Raw genomic sequence first — 18,855 nt, 5'->3', positions numbered from 1 at the left:
TATATTGTATATGATGAATCCAGGGATTATAGTGTTTTGTTTTTCTGTGTAAAGTGTTTCAGAAACTATGACGATGTTGGCATTTATATGTTTGTTTATGTTGTATATTTCTGTTCTTTTGTCTTTGAGGTTTCCATGGCAGTTGGTATGTAGAATTTTAATGTGTTTGATCATTGTGGTGTGGTTTGAGGTTGGGAACATGGAAGTAGTATTTGGCCAGGCTACAGAGAGACTTGAGGGGCACGTGTTTTGATTCAAATTAGGGAATTCACTCAGTTCTATTGGCATGACTAGTAAGTTTGTAGTGAATTCAGTGGGGTTGAAGGTGTGGGTTGTCTTTGTGCATGTAGCTTCAGCACATGTGTGCATTGTGTGAGGTTGGGTGGCTGTGAGACAGTTGGAGTTTCTAGTAGTGATTGTTTTGTGGTATGAGTTGTTGAGGGGCTGTGCATTGGTGTTCATGGTTTTAAATAGAACTATGTTTCTGATCTGTGTGTATTTGGGGCAAATTTTGTAACTGGCTGCATAAGGGTCCTGACAGTTTGGGCATGTGACTTGGTTGCGCTGATTGGAACACTGAGCGACCTCGTGAGGTCCGCTACGTCTCACACATCTGTCTTTGGCCATACAGTTTGCTTTAGCATGTCCAAACCTTTGGCATTTGTGACAGTGTAAGATTGGTTTTTGATATTGTTTCTCTGGTTCAGTTGTGTGTTTTTTAAATAAGAGGAAGCAACTGTCTTTTAGTAGTTTGTTTTGTTCACCTTTTGTGTTTAAGGTTACCTTGACAAGTGGAATTTTTGTTTCATTTTAAATGAGATTATTCGTTTGGTTTTTGTTATGTCATACTCTTGCATTTTTAGTTCTTCTGTGATTTCATTATCTTCAATGTCAGAATTGACACCTCTGATAACAACAGTTGGTTGTGTGTTGTTTTTAGGTGTCTGGATAGTGGCTTTGACTCCAAAGGCATCCTCAGAATGAACCTATATATAGGTATTCTTATTCAGGTATTTTTAAGCACTTGGTTGACAATGATGGCATAATTATAATGTAACAAAATTGTGAAACATATAACATGTATAAAGGCAATATAACAAAACACCCAAATATACAAATGCATGCATTATCTCATGGGTAAATATCAATTTTCATACATTCAAGTCCTGTGCATGAGAGAACTAACTGCTGATTAAAATTAAAAATTGAAGTTCATACTACAAAGTAATGATTAACAAATTTCAATTTTTAATGATGAACTTTTTCAACTTTTTTTTCCATGTGGCATATGTAAAGATAAATTCATTACTTTTTAAAATTCTTTTTCTTCAGATTTATTTGTATGTATATATATTTAATATGCACGTTTGATATGACTAATTCAAAACTAATTTAGCAATGGGTTATTCTTTTAAAAATATTCTTGTTCAATAAAGTTAGCTACATTGATGAATTGTTCCATTACAGGTCAAAAAGTGGTGTAGAATAGAAGTCTCAGCTGTAGAAACTGTTCTTAGTATGCGAGTCAGTCAGGATGGTCATGAATGGAAATCTTTTCCCAATGTTCAGTTCCAATGCAAAAGTCATCTGTATCTTGGAGAAGTTGATAAATCCACCAAAAGAAAGTTTGAAATTCTTTCCAAAGTAGATGGAAAGTTTATAGGCTCTGTGTCATCAGTGGAAATCAATGGTCAGATACATTTGGTTCATGAACTTCCACTTATGGAAACTAAAGGTATGATCAGTTCTGAAACAGTCTCTACTGCTGGTAAGATAATGCTATTCTTCTATGTTTTCAAAAATTAATATTTTGTTTGTTTGCTTTTATTGGCCATTTTACATATATTTTCTTACTTACAAAATAAACTACTAGATAGGTTATAATATTTGCAAGAATTAAATGCCTAAAACAGATTGAAGTTGTAGCTCCTGAGAATAATTTTAATTGAAACCACAGGTTGATCTTGTTTTGATTACATTCTCCTGAAACCTCAAAATAAATCAAACAAATATTTAAAATTTTCTTTTTTATTGAAGTATTTTTTACATCATGTTCAAAATAGTGTACAAAATTTATAAAATTATATAATAAAATATGTTTTTAATTCAAATACTATTTATTTTATTTCATGTACTTTTAGAATCAGTTAAATTTATGTATCTCAAATATTAGTATTGCTGGTTGTAGTTTAATCTCTCAATAATGTAGGTTTGTTAACATGAATATTGTAATACAAATTAATATAAATATTTTGTTTTATAATTTGTGTAGCTCACTATAATGAAAATTATGTTCACATGTTTGCATAACTTGAACTAAAATGTAATTAATCGTCTCTGCTGAAGTTCTGGAACATGAAGTCAGTGGCTAGATGTTGATACTAGAATAAAATTTAATGATCCTTTTCAACATGTAGCTCAGTTAGGTGATTTAGAGGCTTTGTATCAGATTCATTTATGAGAGCTTTTACATTTTAATGTTATTAAATGTTGGTATGGTCCATAATTCTAGGTGTAATTGGGCTTTTCTATGGATATTAATTGTAGTAAATAAATGAGTTAATATTAACTTAGATCTCTTGACTTTTTATTAAATTTAATCAAGGGAAATTTCTAAGGCATTACAAAGTACCTCAATACTTCTAGTGGCAAGTAATATATTAATTTTGATAATTCATTCCTAGAAATTTCCTGTATAATTATGTGTAATGTGTTTATTCTGCAATACCTTGTGAAAAAATTATCATATTATTTCCCCCAAAACTGAATCTGTTTCTTTTACAATAAAGTCTTGGAACATTGATATGGAAACAGTGCTTCTCTTATATCTTAAACTACTTTTCTTTAAGTATGTAATCAAGATATGTGGTAGTATATCTTGTGGCCAAAAACAACCTGCTGCAAAATATACTCTACATTATTAACAGGAGTAATAGTTCAGTAATATTCCACCTTTTGTGTCTTGGACTGTGGTATTCTGAACTATCACGTATTTTCAGTGTATCTACTTTACTGGACTCTTTACTTCACGTACCAACTTTGAAGGCACTGCAATAAGAAATACCCGAGATATAATGTTTTAAATTTTGATTTAGTTTATTCTTTCTTTTTCTTCTTTTTTGGACAAAAACTACATAAACTTTATTTGATAGGAAACATACTTTTATAGATTTTATTTTCAAATTTTGTATATTGATAGATCTTTTCAATCTACAGTTAGGGGTCTCATTTATGTAGGTATAAGCCACATGTGTAGAAGTATTCAATAGAAACCACTCATATACGCATACCTACATAAAAAGTCACATGAACATTTTTACTACAGCATTTGATGTCACATAACATTAGCTTAAGTAGTTAGCATAAATAACAGTGCTGGATACAACTGTAATTTTTGCATAGGATGATGATCAGAAGCTATTAACATAAGTTCCATGGTATTATTATAAAGTAAGCTATTCACATTGTTTCATGGAGAAAAGCTACCACCATATATTTTAAATAATCTTGTTGGTTCTTTAAAGTAAAGGTCTGTTCTGAATAATATGGTTGTGATCCTGTTATGTTGGTTACTGTCAAGTGTTACTTTCTTACTTATTGTGATTTATTGGCATGTACAGACAAAAAAGTCATGATATCTAATAAAAAATATTTCAGGAGTGAAAAGAAAAAGGAACAAAGAAAAAAGGGTCAAGTGTGTAATTTAAAAGAAAGAAATCAAAATTGACAGCCAAACGGGTAGCTACACCTATAGCAGTGATAAGAACTTTACAGCAAATATTCATTAATTAGTTAGCTGTGCTGGATATTTTGTTTTATCATGCCCCACAATGAGAAAAAAAAAATTGCATGTATAACTAATGAATTGTAATTGTAACTCCCAGTTTTTCTGCCATCTTTGATTCCATTCCTTTATGTTGCATACTCAATCCTTTTTTGGCCACATCTTTTTGTTTTTTATACAAAAGAGGTTTTTGATAGATACCATTAGCAAGGATATCATATGCCACATATTGTTAAACTAGTGATTTTATATACACTCACTGGGATCATTTGACCACGTAATTTTATTCAATATTTTCATGCAATATATAATATCAATAAAAAGGAACAAATATTTTCAAATTTTAAGGTATTCAAATAAATATAAGTACATGAGAAACTGTTTGTACAACTTTATTAATGGCACAGTGCAATGCAAAGTTTTGATTCTTAGGAACAAATTACTGTTGTTATACATATTCTGTATGCATACAACAAGAATCTTGGGGCCTTTAGTTCATTGGTGATAATTTTTTTTTAGTACTTTCTGATGTGATTTTAAAATGGAAAAGTATAGAATAAATAAAATATTTTTTAGTTCTGTTGCAGTATTTAACATTAGTAATAAAAAACTTTGCTCTACTCAAACGTTGTAACTATTTTACTACTGGCTAAGTATCATTATCCTGTTTATACATTGTTGTAAACTGTATTTTCAACGTTTGTTTGCCAGAAGTCACTAGTCATAACTTGATAGTGACATTACTGCCTAGAAAGTTTGTGTAGTAATTAAAACAAACACAATATGAATATGAGGTACAGAAAAGTATGGATTGGTGAGTGGGTGAAATATTCAGTTCGGTGTTAGTAATGAGTTAACGTGTCTCTTTGTCAGTAAGTAATTTAGTTATCAACAATATTTGTTAACATTATCAACTGATTATAAAAGAAAAAAGTGAAATTAAATTAAATTAAGTTCAGCTAAGATAAATAAAGATAAACCACTTCTAGGGTAATCAATGCTCTAAAGACAGACATCTTCACTCAAGCATCACCAAACGAGAAGTAATAGTGAAGTAGTGACACTTAAAGGGAATCAGATTATAGAGTACTTTGATATTGGTGGAAAGGTGATACATGATGATTTGCATGAGAGACATGTTGGAACCTTTGATACCAACAGAGGGATGACGAAAGCTTTGTGCATTCATTCAAAAAGATTTTCAAATAGAGGGCAGCACAAAACAAGAAAAGTTAATCTTGTGAGAAGAGGGAAAGTACTGTGTTGAACTTTTAAACAAATATATATATAGTACAGCAAGTAAGAATAACAACATCCGTCATCCATTTGTTTTTGCAATAGTTACCTGTCCTAACTGTTGAGAGTTATCTGTCACTTCCAACCAATGTGATTAGAGAATAAATATTGTCACTGTGATAGAGAGACTTAAATGTTCAGATGGTCCCTTCTCTTGTTTTGCAGCTGGAATTCTGATGTTATACTGTTTGTTAAACTCTTACTCACATACATTCAAAAACATCATTACCAAGTCATTGATATCATTGCTTGAGATTGATAAAATGAAATTTTTCTCTCATTACAAGATTGCTCCTGGTTTATCAAGAGCTGATCAAAACAAAATACGTGACAAGAATTTAGGTTTTAAACTTTCAGGCTTCAAAAGAATTGGGGACTGAATGATAACCCAGGATGCTACAAACTTTGATTTCTCATGCAACTGTTTATAGTATTAACCAAAATAAAAAGATTATTTAGCCTCTGAGCTTAAAGGGTTTGGTGAACTGCACTGAGTTAAATGTGTGTACAGGGAAAGCAAAGGATAATGCTATCTTGGCTTGAGATGTGAGGCTGAAAGAGAAGAGGTTCATTAATATATGTAATGGTTAAATACTTTCTTTCTGCATGTTCTTCAGTGGTGAGATATATGTTTGCCAAGTAGAGGATGTGACTGTGAAATTTTGGAAGTTCCTGGTTTGGTTATTACACTTGAGAGCTTTCTGATAAAGTTTCTAATCTGATAGTTTGTGAATGTTATCTTTAATGAGAGGTAAGTCAGTGAGATTATTAACATAATATCTGGTTGTATAATTTGTGTGACATGTTACAGGTAGTAGGACAGCTATACTTGTATAAGGTTCTAATGTATGCTTTGTAAATCTTCATGATTGAACAACTGTTGCATTATTTGTTCATGCTGTCGACTCTCCAATCTATTAGAAGTATGCTAGTCTTGTGCTGGTGTTTTCAAAATGTTGTCATAGTGAGTGACTCAAAATTTACTTGAGTTGAGCATGATAATAAAAGTTTGATCATTGTTTTAAAAAGTAATGGAGTGTTGTATAATGAGAGTCTAACTTGTCAGAGTTTTTTCTCATGTCTGCAGATTTTTCTGTGAAATACTGTTGCTTGGCTTTTGATTGCATTGAGAGCTACTCACCATTTGTTTCATTAGTGAGTTATATTGTTTAATTCATATTGTACTCTGGTTACTGCAGCAGTGGATCTCATGATGTACTCCACATAGAAATATCTTGACATATTTGAAAATGAGGTATATATTAACTGTGGGAGCAGTATATCATTGATAAAGTGAATGTATAGTAGTAAGCTAAGGATGGAGTCTTGAGGAATGCCTACTTTTGATGGAAATGTGATAGATGTGGTATTATTGACTTTTTACTTTAGCCATTCTGTTTGTAATAAATCTTAAAAATGTGAACTATTTGCATTTAGTCTATACTTAAAGAGTGTTAAACCACACTCTATCAAAAGCCTCTTTTACATAAGTAAAAGTTGCTACTGTTCAATGACTGCAATTGAAGGCTTTATAGATTGGTTCAACTAGCCTTACTAAGTTGTCTGTTATTTGTCTGCATTTTTGGATGGTGAGTCCTGGGCTGCAGTGATGCATGTATAGATACATCATTGATGAATTCAGCTATATTGATGAAGTTATTGAATATTGTGATAGAGGAAATGGTGGCTTGAAGCAATGAAACCTTGACATATTTGGTGTAAGTAGGTGGTTTATGAGTTAAGATTAGCTCATCCAAATAAATGGGCTGTGTGTTCATGATTGGTAGTGTGGATAACGGTGGTAGATTTTTCCTGGTTGCATTCTTCAACAACTGTTGTAACCCAAAATGTTTTTGGTTTATTCAGGTACATGGTGCATGGGATTTTATGGCAACCATACCATCAGGAGATAGAAAGGATCTGTTTGTCAATCCATTTCAGCTCATTTCTAGTTATTTCCAAGGTTTCTATCAAGTATGGAGCTTCATGAACAGTGTATGCCAACCTTTATGGCTCACTTACAGACCATCCCAGAAATTTGTGGCAACCAATCAATATTCAGTTTGCTTTGACCTTACATTGTTGTCCTAAAGCTAGGTTGATCTGCATTTAGAGAATAAATGAAATTATCAGCAATTCTGGATGGATCAAGCCACAGCTCAGTTCCCTCAGGGATGAAAAAAGTGTGAAGCTCTAGATTTCTATTGAAGTTTTGAAGAGCATTCACTCAAGGACTTCTCCAAGTTAATCAGGATTTCTCTGATCATGTTTTCAAACCTGTTTGGCACTTCTCCTTTTTCCAGAGATATTCTAGCCAGAAAAGATATTCATCTCTAGAACAACTTTACAGTACAAAAGAGAAAAGTAACTTGAAGGAATTGAAGACACTATAAACTATCACTTTAACAATAACTCATTCCTGGCCTACAGTTTTAAAATTTATCCTAATGAATTAAAGTGTTGTAATTCAAGGATAAAACAAGCACACAGTTTCAGCAATAACTGAAAATTGGAAAATTTGATACATGAAAAAACATTTGTAGTTATATGAAGTGGATGAATGAAAGAGATGAATTAGTGCTGAAGTTGAGATAAAAATAAGCTTTATTAACTGAAGCAGGTATTACTTAAGGTTAAGGACTAATAATCAGTGCATTTGAATATTGTATTGTTGTGCAAAGTAACTGAAGAAGAAAACTATTGAGAAATAACAAAACCTTTATTAAAGTAAAAAGACAAATAAAAATGGATTATATTTATAGGTGAAATGAGAATAATTTAAATTGTTAGAAAAAGTACTATATGATATTTTAACAATATTACTTGATTCCTTCAAGACTGAAATGAATTTGTCTAAAATTGTCAAAAAATGAATTCACAGTTTATTTTCTCTCTGGAAAACTGGATTACAAAAATCTAAAAAATTCCCTGGTCTTGAAAACATACTTTATCAACAAGTTGGAGTAAAACACAAACAAATTGTTCCATGAAACTGTAGGTCTATGGTTAACACTGCTACAGAAAATAATGCTAAGGCTATATTTAGTACATCCCTTGCTTAGGTTTAGGATGTCACTAACTATAACTTGGAGAAATTTTAAAAATGTTTGGATATGAAATGTGCACTACAGGAGATTTAGGTATGTGCTACATATATGTATACCACAGCTTAACAGTTATCTCTAAAATTTGAAACCATGATGCTGTGGCTACTGTATCTCAGTAATAATAATTTTTAACACTACATATTTTATCTAATCACTTAAAGATTTACAAGAATTAGAAGAGTGTGTAATTGTTTCAAGTATGTTAAGGTAAGCAAAATGTTAGAATAGGGATTTGATCCTTAAAAGGTGCTAATATTGTTATACACATATGCAAGGGGCTTTGACCAAATCCCCTACTAATGTTTCTGGTGTTTCCCTAATAGAACAATGCTGTAAATAACTGACCTCATTAAGAGTGAATGTATATGATTATTCACATTGTATCTTCAATCACAGTAGTAATATTGCAAACAAAATGAGAATTAACATCTTATGAGTTAATCAAAGACAAGTGTAAAATACAAATTCAGAATATAGTTCCATGGAGGATTTCTTTAAGAAAACAGTAACCATTCCTTTTCTTGACCATATTATCAGTACTCTTTCTTTCAGATTTGATGCACATGTAAGTAATATCAATTCAGAAACTTGTTACCATAAAAACTACAACAAGGGTTTTCTATATCTGATAAACAGGCTATACATTTTACAGGGAATATTTGACAAATCCTAATAGTTTCTTTATGAAAAACCTCATCGATGGAAAACAAGATTGTTTTCTATATTTCTCCAGAAGAGGTCCCAGGTACTGGCTGACTGCTCAAAAGCATGTCTCAGTGACCAGATATCTTTATGTTACCAGACCTCTTTGCCACACTATCACTAAGTTCACATTCATGTAAACATTTGGAACCTTTCCTCAGCTGGTCAGTTAAATAATTATCTGAGGTGTACACAAACCAAAAAATGACTGCATGCTCTAGCTTTAATATATAATTATTATGACACTGCTACCAGCATTAAACCTGTGCATAAGCTATTTATGGAAAAGCACTCCAAGGGATTAGAGCATACCAACATTTTATTTCAATAGTACATAAATACATATATGATAGCCAGTGATTGAAATGGATAACATACTATTTTGCACAGAGTTGTTTAAGTTATTAATATAAATTAATAATTAATTAATTTAACAATTAATAACTACTCTGTATATAGACAGTACTGTATTTTACTATAATAACACACACATATTTATGCTAATTTAAGTAGCTCCTCATATAATGTTAGAACAGAATAATGATTTGTTAACTTTTTATTGGATATTTTTGGATTTTATGTGAACAGCCATGCAGTTGTTTAAGCCACATTTTTTTGCATACTTTCTGGGGAGTATGCCCTGAGATCCCCATAGCATTCACATGCTTTGCATAGTGATTGTGCTTCACACAAAATGTGTTGGTTTTTGACTTCACAAATTAGAACCCCCCTTTCATATATTCTGTGTATGAGCCTGATGGTGGTTTTGATTAAAGATTGAGACAGTTGAGTATTTACATGTTCTCTTCAGTTTTATAAGAAAATATTTTAACACTATTTGTTTGCCTGAAAATATGGAAATTGATCTGATACTATTAATAGATACTAATCAGAGAATGATAAGTAGTAAGATTGAGCCATTGAAAGTGGATAAAAGGATAATAACCAGACTCAGTTAAATAAACACTGTCATTCTTTTTTTGTATACCAGTATACAGAGGAAGCACCTGAGGACTGAAAGTTGCCAATGTTATTAATGGGGCAAAAAAAGCTTGCTTAGAAATTTTTATGCTATTTGGTATTGTTTCTGTAATGAAAAAAAAAGTAGAAATATTAAGTTTGCAAAATAATTTAGTGAAATATGATTTGTTAAGATGAAGCTAACATATATTCAATAAAGGAAAATCTTGCTTGGTAGTCATTTTTATAACTGAGAAACTTTGAATAAACTCCTTGCTATACTTATAGAGCAAACGTATTTGTGTCAGCATGTATACTCAAATCATGTAGTCTATGTAGGTCTAGTACATATAACATTAAGTTTAGATCGAAACTAGTTCTCTGTTTTAGAAGAAATTCACTACAAAATTTTACATTTTAAGTTAAGTCTAACATTAAATTTGTGTTACTTTGACTGAGCATGAAGAAACCTGTCAAGGAATGCATTTAACTTAAACTATATATTTTCATTGTATTTCAAGCATGCATTTAACAACACATTGATTCAAAGATAATACAAGTAATATCAATCAATACAGTGACCATGCAAGACAGGTGTTTTCTCAAGATACAAGTTTGACTAAAAAGTACAGTGTGAATTAGTTTCACAGTCATTTCATATTACATAGTTTTTATATATTTAAAAAATCTAATTTAAAAAAAAACACCTATTGCCTTTTTCTCTCAGTATTCACACTGTGTACTACCAGACATCACAACTTGGTCCTAATACTTGATATAATGATTTTTTTAATTGATAGTGTAGTCATATTTTTTGACATTTTGGCAATGTTATGATAACTAACTTATAATAAAATATGAGAAATTGCATTTGCCTCTGCTTTGGAAACTCTCTGTTAGAAATATTGGTAATATATTTTGAAAACTTGTTAATATTGAAATTATGTTTTTGAAATAACTTCTGCTGTGAGTTTCGAAGATAAATGTATTTATGTAAACTACATATATGTTAAACGATATTTATTCCTTATTAGAGTGAAAACCAGCTAGATACCTCTTTGATCAAACTTTTGTCAGCTGAAGAAGCTATAAGTGGAAAAAAGGCAGAATAAAAACAGATAGGAAGTCTGTATGGTTGTTTATAATGTTACGAAGATAATGCTTTAATTGTCAAGGCCTTTGGTGTCAGCTATCATAACCAAAAGTTTTTTTCTATTTCTATGACAATGTTGAACTATGCATGTATAGTTTTTACCATAACACATTTTGTTAATAAATCATAATTTATTAAACTCATGTGATTTAAAAACTATTTTTTGTTTTCAAAAATGATTACTCAATTGCCAATGAATGTGAACTTTGTGTTCTGAGAAATGTAAATAAAACAGTTATCAATTTATCATTTTAAGGTAGCTTATAATTTTTAATTAAATACTCTTTTGTAATGTTTTATTTCATTTCTAAATAAAGTTAGGTATGATATTCAGTATTTAAACAAAAAGATACATGAGCAGGATACACTATTTGTGATAATTTGTTTTGTTTTTTATCTATTACTGTGAAATGCAGAATGTAAACTTTACTTGGTGTAAGTTCCTTGAAGTGTGTGTGGATTTTGTGTAGTAATTCAGAAATCAAAATTTAATTGCCTTCAGTTGTCATACAGTATTGCACTTCAGAATACTTTGAGCCAATTTTTAGGCATACTTGTTCTACAAAGATGTATACTTACCAACGGTTTTATAAACCTCTCAATGTATAACTTTATTTAGCTAGTATAAAATTTCATAAGTCTAAATTTCAAGTAAAATAATATCATTCAAGACAGTTTATCTTAAATGTGAAGAGAGTGAGCATATACATTAATAAAAGGTTTGTCAGTAAACACATATTTTTAGTCATGCATAAACAAGAATTAGACAAATGAAAAAAAAACAAATATTTCATCTCTGCTGTGATGATTCATCCATACATATAATAAAGAAGGCCCAATGCTTGTGATTAATTATGAAACAAGCAAAAAGGAAAATGTAAAGAATAAAAGAAGCAATCATCAAATCATGAGTAATAAGTAACATTGACTGGAAAAACTACAATCTACTTGAGGATGACTGCTTTAGCTTGCTACAAACAGTAGAGGGAGAAATTGCTCCACCTACTCTTATCAGTTCCAGCACTGCTTTGTATATAAATTTTGTTTTTAATCTCAGATGGGACTTGAGATTTTAACTTATATAATGGTGCTAACAGCAGGATGTTTGCTTGTCTTTGAACTCGTATAACTAAATTTCTCTTCATAAACATTAAAAGGTGAAATGTCTACCATTGTAAGTAACTTCCATTTAAAGGAATAATGAATAACATTCTTGATTATGACTTTTTACAGTATAAAGTAGGTACTACTTTCCAAGCTAAACAGAGTTTTGCTGGTATCATGGTATTTTCAAATAGACTGATTTCTTACAGATAAGAGGTAGTTGCCTTACTGCATCAAGGAGAAATATATTTGATGCTGATATAGAATAAAGCATTTGGGTTTTGCGAGAATGATAACACTTTAGCAAAGAACATTTCATTTTATATAAAGGTGAAACATTTAATTGTGGTGACAAATTACATATTTCAGCTTACAAAAATGTTAATTATTTATTTAGCAACATAATATAATTTCATACAAAAATATATATAACTTATGCTGAGTCAAATATTTTTGTTTGTGGTATTTGTGTGTATTAATATTCAGCAGGAAAGACAAATGTTTCAGTAAAATGCAAACTTAGGACAATTAAGCAAAGAACAAATTAAACATGAACAGTTAAAGAAAACACATATAGTTTGAAACACAAAATTTTTAAATTACAAATGCAGTATTCTTCTGGCTTTTTCAAATGTTGTTGGTTACCACAGTTGCACAGTTGTATCCAGAACTTTAAACAGCTGGCTGTTCTTTCATTAATAATACTTGCAGGCTGGTTCAGCTACTTTAGAACCCAACTGACAATTTTTTTCTTCCTATCTCTGTTTTTACAATACAGCTGTGAAACACTATAGAAATCAGTCATTAAGGCTAATCACTCACATACTGGCTAACTTCATGTTTTCTTCCACTAACTAACTTTTTGCTTATTGAACTTTACTTTTTGCAGTTTTTTTATAAAAATTAAATAATCATTAAATATTAAATCAACTAAATGACAACTTACACTGAACAGCCTAGTATATCCAACACATGCTATATGACATTCATGAATGACTTCATGTAATATTATCAAACAGGTGTGGGTTCATACCATTAAATATCATCATATACACTAGTATTCATCAAAATACTTCCTCTACCTCCCATTCAAATTACATTGTAACTGTTTCAGGTTAGTTTCTAATCCTGCTTCTCAATTGCTATGATCTAGAAAAGTGCTGTCATTTGTGAGCCATGACATTTGTGTTTTTCATTTCGGGCATCATGAAATAAAACTTTAATAAATAAATCTACTACTTTAAGATTTTTTAGATAAATTCTTATTTCTCAAAATTAATGTTAATGCTGTTACCATGGTATATATAAATATACACTCATATAAATCACAACCCCTTGTTTCACGTGGATAAGATATACTTTTCATGTGTACTGCAAAAAAAACAAAACTGGCAAGATCTATGTGTTATTCTCCATAGAGTTCTTACCACTCATCCAGATCAAGTAACTGATTCTTGTAAAACACTTTAAACATTTGCCTTGGGACAAATATCACACATCAGCTGAAAAAGTAAAATATGCAAACCTCTTTCAATAGTGTTTTCAAACTCCTAGCTATCTATCATCTTCAGTCATTCAAACTGTTGATACACTAGATATTACATTTACTGGCACCATCTGTTCTAAACGTTTCGAAATGAGAAAGCTGTCTTATCTGTTTAACCCTTTCATTATTCTTTTAGTGGAGTACACTGATCTCATGACCCCAAAATGACCATTACAATTTCCATATTCTAATGTTTAATATGTTTTGTATACATCACGAAATGTTGCAAGTTATTACTGGACATTCTAAGTCTTTTTTAGACAAAAATTTGGAATTTTTAATTAAGTATTCTTACTAAAACTTTGTCAGTGAATACATGGGTTAAAATATTGACCGCCCTGAGTGTAAAGTGATTGTCACGTCAAAATCAAAAATAATTTTCTTAATCAGAAAATTATCAATTCCATTTGGGTATCCACTTATAATTATTTAAGATGTTTTAATTTATTTTTCAATGAAACTTTTTATTTTATCTGGTATTTTCTCTACCTTAACTCCAGAGGCATTTAGTCAATTTGAACAAATTCATATGACCATAAAGAAACAAGTGAATAAAATGATTATTACTGCATATTCTATTCTATTTAATATTGATGAATAAGGTCCAAAATATTTCTCATGATGGTTTATACTTCTAACCTTATGTTAATTTTACTGTTCGTGGCTGAACTACGTATACACCTGCCAAACAGAAAGCTATGAAACACTGCTCCTATTGTTAGATTGTTTACATTACACCATAATATGATTGTCAAGCTTGGTATACAAGCAGGGTTCTTTACACTAGGTGTCTGTGACTTGTTGATTATAAATTGCAACAGTAAACAGGCAACACACAATCCACTTGTTTTACATGAGTTTTTCACACTGTTGTTCATGACAGATGAATCTAGAGCTTTAAATAATTCTCTTTTTGATCAAAAGACCACATAGTTTGGTTTAATTACTTTACAACCCAATAGTCGAGATGAATTATTTCTTCACTTATGTTACCCTGTGGATTAACACAGATGTATCTAGAACTTTAAATCATTCTTTTTTATGTAAATGTCCAAATGCATGTGCATTATCATAATTTGAATTATAAGTATAATTTTGATGGGCATAACCTTAACAGTGTCATGAAAGAAAGGGATCTTGGTATAATAATTGATCAGACTTTAAATCCATCCAAATAGTGTGCTGGTGCTAGTGGTAGGCAAATAGGATTTTAGGTTGAATTTATAGAAATATTAAATACAAGTCAAAATAGGTTATAATGTTATTGTATAGGTCACTGGTTAAACCACTTTTGGAGTATTATTTTCAGTCTTGGGCTTCCTACCTTAGGAAAGATATTAAATTGTTGGAAAGGGTTCAAAGGAGGGTTACTAGAATTGTCCTTGGGCTGGAAGAGTTGTCATACAAGGAGAAATTAATATCTCGGAATTGCTTTCTCTTGAAAAAAGAAGGATTAGAGGGCATCTGTTTGGGTTGTTTAAGATTGTAAAAAGATTTGGCAGTGTTGATGTATCATTGCTTTTCTTCCTTAATAGTGAGAATAATAGGACTGGGGAACGTATATAAGTTTTGGCAGGAAAGAAGTCATCGTCAGCTAAGGCAGTTTTATTTTTCTAACAGGGTGGTTGCCCTTTAGATGTTGTGAAAGCAGTAAATTTAAATGAGTTAAGAGAAAACTTGGTAAGCATGTGAATGATAAGGGCTAGCTTCAAGATTTTTTTAAAATTTATTTATTAACAGTTTTAATTTAGATGATGGAACAGTCAAAATGGACCAATAGGTTCCATGTTTTTCCAAAATACGTTATCAATTTAGAACACCTTTTAATAAGACAAGTTATTATTCTTTATATCTGCTCTTAGAATCAAACTGTGATACCCACTTTAGAAATTGCCTGTTATGGCTAAACTAACAATCTAACTTCACTTTCATTGACATACTTTTCTTTCACTAATTTACTTATTTCCTTTCTGAATCTGCAGGTATTTGTAAAATGTGACAGAAAAGATCTTGAAATATCTAGCTTTCTAGTAACAACAATATTAAACAACAAGAAAGACTTAGAATCTTTGAGTAGGATGACATCAGCAATATTATAAATTCTCATTACAGCAGTTAAATTACATACAGAAAGTACAGTTTGTACCAAGTTATGTAATAAGACTTGTCATATCTATAATTTTTAATATAATTAACTTGTAATGCTCTTATTATGAAAACTAAAAATATTTAAAATATTTTTTGTTCTGTATACAGAAACTATCTTCAGTTTATATAGAAAGTCTCCTCATATGGTCTGCACCAACATTTCCAGCTCCTTTTTTGGTTTCTCTTTGCATAGGACACCTGTTAGGGCTTCACCTTGACAAAATCCCTTACCTGTGTTTTGATGTGTTGCATGATGTCTATCTTGCCAAAGCTATCTGTACACAGGCACAGAAGATCTTGTACCTCATCTTTCTTCTTGCCAGTCATTTCTTCAATGATGTTGACCTCCTTGTACATCTTATTTTCATCCAACAGTCTTAGGCCTAGTAAGTCTTTTATCTTCTAAACAAAGTCATTGTCTTGAGGTTCTTATTCTATAACAGTCACACCTGCCATATCTATCTGTGTCTCAATAGCTGCACCTGTTATGTCTTTTTTACTCTTAAAGTACCTCTTCAACAGATTGTTCTTGGTCTTCTCATATATCTTTAATTTATTGCCCAGTTTCTGTAGCTTAGAAGGTTGTTTTCAGTGTAGGGTGAGTTTGTTGTTGGCTTTTGGTAGCAGAACTAAGACCTTCTGTCTGACCTTGAAATGTAAATCTTTGGACTTCTCATAGAATGCTCATGACTGAATTTGATGTATTTAGATAAATATGGTATAGCACTCCATTCTGGCTCTCTTTTTTGGTAAGTCTCTTTCCCCTTTGTGTTGTGCTTAACTTTTTCTCAGGCACTGCTTTAAAGTCTGTAGTGAAGGGTCTTTCTTATGCACTTCCATCAGTACCAGCAGACCAACATTCATGATGTCACCTTTTGAGACTTTCAGGGGTTTGATACCCTGATTGTTTGCTTTTCTTTTCTTGAGCTCTTGTGAAAACTGGAGATGCCTGATCAGTCTCCTCACTTTATGATTCCTCCAAATTCCTACTACCTGGCATGCTTGAAATCACCAAGTCATATGTTGGTGTCTTGATACACATCCCTTCAAGGTTTTCCATGTAGTATGGAGTATCTGCCTTTATTTTTGCTTTGGGAAACGTTTTCACTGTCCCATGTGTTAACACACACAGACATACCTTGCCCATCATGTGAGCATCAGGTACTAGAATGGTTCTTCCTGTTGTACTACTGCACCCAGTGTCTCATAGGAACTTTTTTCTCTAATCCTCAACCTAGCCCTCACCTTAGGGAATTTTGTAGTCTGTTATCATATCTCAATGTTTATCACATGCTCCAAACACTGTAATCACTGTTGATCCATTTGCTAACTTCATTTGACCATCAATCAAGCACTGTTAAATCATGGAAAAAGCACTCCCTTCTGGTGGTGAATCTGATGGGTTGTCTCTATTTTGTTTCTTCTGGCAGCTGCATCCATGATAATAGTAACTCTTTTCTTGTTGGTGCTAGACTCTCACTCATTTGAATGTGCCTCATTTCTTAATAAATATCGTATTTCTTCTCCCTTTTATCCATTGAATTCTTGTCAGCTTTGATGGCATCATATTTCTGGTCAGCCACCACTCATTTCAACTTAACTGGTTATTCTTAAACTTGCCAGTTATATCCTCTCTGTGGGATTCCATATATACTTTTCAAAAAAAGAAACGCAAAAGGCAAAATTTGAGACAAATTGTTAACAAGTTTATTCCAGGTAATCAGTGATGTCGAGAAACCCACTTGTTGAGAATTTGTGAACCTGACGATGACCGAAGAAGGTCGAAACGTTGTTCGCTCTTCTATGTAAAATATTTTCTCAACCCAAACGAGCCATTTTTTGCATATAAATTTATTCCAGGTAGTTCTGTATGACATGTGTGAAACTTTGCACATTCACAGCTGAACATCCAAAGTCTGCAAAGGCGAAGTCCACGCTCACTAGTTGAAGTTTAACGTCAATAACGAGTATGCCCCCCGTAAGCATCAATAACTGCTTGGCATCTCCTGCCCATGGAAGCGATGAGATGACGAATCACATCCTGTGAAATGGCTGTCCACTCAGCCTGCAAAGCTGCTGCAAGCTGAGGTAGAGTCCTTGGTTGAGGTTGTCGCCTTCGCAGACGTCGGTCTAACTCGTCCCAAAGATGTTTGATGGGGTTTAAATCTAGTGATCTGGAGGGCCAGGGAAGAACGTTGATGTTGTGGTGTCTCAAGAAGACAGTGGTGAGTCGAGCTGTGTGAGGACGGGCGTTGCCATGTTGAAAAAACGTCGTTGATGTTCACCATGATGGGTTGCACATGGGGCCTAAGAATCTCGTAGACGGTTGCGGACGGTCTGATCGGAAATCCTACGCAGCCCTGGTATGGTTGAGGCAGTAGACGTCGCAGTGGTGGTCCTATCCTGAAGGTGACGTAACCGGATGTAGCGATCTTGTGTGGGCGTGGTCACACGAGGTCTGCCAGATCGTGGACGAGTTGATCCATGTTGTTTGTGACAATTCCATAGCCTTGTGATGGTGCTTTGGTGGACATTCACAGCTCTGGCAACATCTGATCAAGATTCTCCTGCTTCCAAGCGACCAATTGTGTTGTTGCATTGTGCTTCAGTCAGTCTTGGTGTAACTCTATTGTGTGTCGGTGGCTTAACACTGAGCTATGGAAACCGAGAACCCATCACTTTTATAGTGATTTTGCACATGTTGCACTTGCAGAACATGCAGATCTCTCAAACACATTTATTGGACACGAATGCGTTTTGGCGAAAAATCCGATGTTTTCCTCCGTTTTCAAAGTGCACAACTTTTATTGTCATTTTGGTCTGACAGTCAGTGCCTTAACACGTGTTACATCACATACTCTGAGCTTGTAACGTTATTACATATATTTCTCTTTAAAATAAAAAAATATCCCTTTAGTGTTTCTTTTTTTGAAGAGTATACATGTTAAAGTTTTTTTGTATTAACTTTGAAACACAAAAATGTAATAACTGAATGAGATTCTCTCCACATTTATTTATTGTACAAAAGTAATTTCTTGGAAATATTCTGTTAACC

At 32.2% G+C, this 18,855-nt stretch overlaps 1 long non-coding RNA gene across 1 annotated transcript; it reads left to right on the top strand.

Annotated features, from left to right (window-relative positions):
• Positions 1–1,486: 1,486 nt before the first annotated feature.
• LOC143222570 (uncharacterized) lies at positions 1,487–10,956 on the top strand. Its single transcript, XR_013012328.1, has 2 exons — positions 1,487–1,735; positions 10,884–10,956. It is a non-coding gene; the product is annotated as an uncharacterized LOC143222570 (long non-coding RNA).
• Positions 10,957–18,855: the final 7,899 nt, after the last annotated feature.

This window comes from Tachypleus tridentatus, chromosome 8 (genome assembly GCF_004210375.1).
Source record: "Tachypleus tridentatus isolate NWPU-2018 chromosome 8, ASM421037v1, whole genome shotgun sequence".
In the NCBI taxonomy this organism is placed as follows: domain Eukaryota; kingdom Metazoa; phylum Arthropoda; class Merostomata; order Xiphosura; family Limulidae; genus Tachypleus; species Tachypleus tridentatus.
The sequence above is the reverse complement of the archived record's forward strand: the minus strand, read 5'-3'. Positions and strand labels throughout refer to the sequence as shown.